Raw genomic sequence first — 1,324 nt, 5'->3', positions numbered from 1 at the left:
GCGGTTACTCGTAATTCCGGTGGTTTGTTTTTATCTCAAAAGAAATATGCCAAAGAAATTGTTGAGCATGCGGGAATGTCATCTTGTAAACCTTCCTTCACGCATGTGGATACTAAGTCCAAGCTTTCTGCTACTGACAGTCCACCATATGCCGATCCTTCCCAATATCGGAGTCTTGCCGGAGCTCTTCAGTATCTGACTTTTACTCGACCCGATATCACTTATGCTGTTCAGCAGGTATGTTTGTTCATGCATGATCCGAGGGAGGTCCATATGCATGCTCTCAAGCGTATTATTTGGTATGTTCAGGGTTCTATTTCTCATGGTCTTCATCTTTTTCCGAGCTCCACATCCACTCTTTTGGCCTATACCGACGCTGATTGGGGCGGTTGTCCGGACACTAGACGATCAACCTCGGGTTATTGCGTATTTCTTGGGGACAATCTTATCTCCTGGTCTGCTAAACGCCAAGCAACTCTTTCCCGGTCCAGTGCCGAGGCTGAATATAGAGGGGTTGCTAATGTTGTTTCTGAGTCATGTTGGCTACGTAATCTTTTACTTGAGCTTCATTGTCCTAACCAAAAGGCCACGTTGGTATATTGTGATAACGTTAGTGTGATTTACCTGTCAGGAAATTCTGTTCAACATCAGCGAACTAAGCACATTGAGATGGATATGCATTTTATTCGTGAAAAGGTTGCTAAGGGCGAGGTACGTGTTTTGCATGTTCCTTCACGTTATCAAATAGCTGACATCTTTACCAAAGGCCTTCCCCAAGTTGTGTTTGAGGAATTTCGAAAGAGTCTATGCATTCTGATAACTTGTGGAAAAATCCTTGATCAGAGCACTTCCCTGTGAGGCGCCGTTGGGATCGGCCGGGGACACTCCGATGCCAAAGTCAGTAATATTTCTGAGAATAAACTGTAAGCACAAAAGTAGAGAATCAGTAAGTGTACTGATGGGTGCCGAATGCACCAAAAATAATCCCAACTGATATATGAACTTGTGTTTTTCTGCTGCCCAAAAATAAAAATGTAAAAACTGATATATGAACTTGGAAAATCTGCCATTCTTATGTTGATTACAGCTCCTCAAAATAGGGAACTAAATCCCTTTCAATTGCTTCAGAATCTTCTTTCAAATTTGAAATTGGTTGCTTCCTCATTTTTCTCCTATAATTTCGTGCTTCTGGTGAAAATCTTGTTCTCAATTTGTCCAATCCGGATCAGGGAAGCAATCCTATTCGAACTAGGAAACTGTCAGCCCGCAACTGCCTTAGTCTTGTGCAAGACTAACTCTGACTCAAACCAATATCTGTCCAATC

This window comes from Euphorbia lathyris, chromosome 6, assembly GCF_963576675.1.
Source record: "Euphorbia lathyris chromosome 6, ddEupLath1.1, whole genome shotgun sequence".
Lineage (NCBI taxonomy): Eukaryota > Viridiplantae > Streptophyta > Magnoliopsida > Malpighiales > Euphorbiaceae > Euphorbia > Euphorbia lathyris.
Note: the sequence above shows the minus strand (reverse complement) of the source record.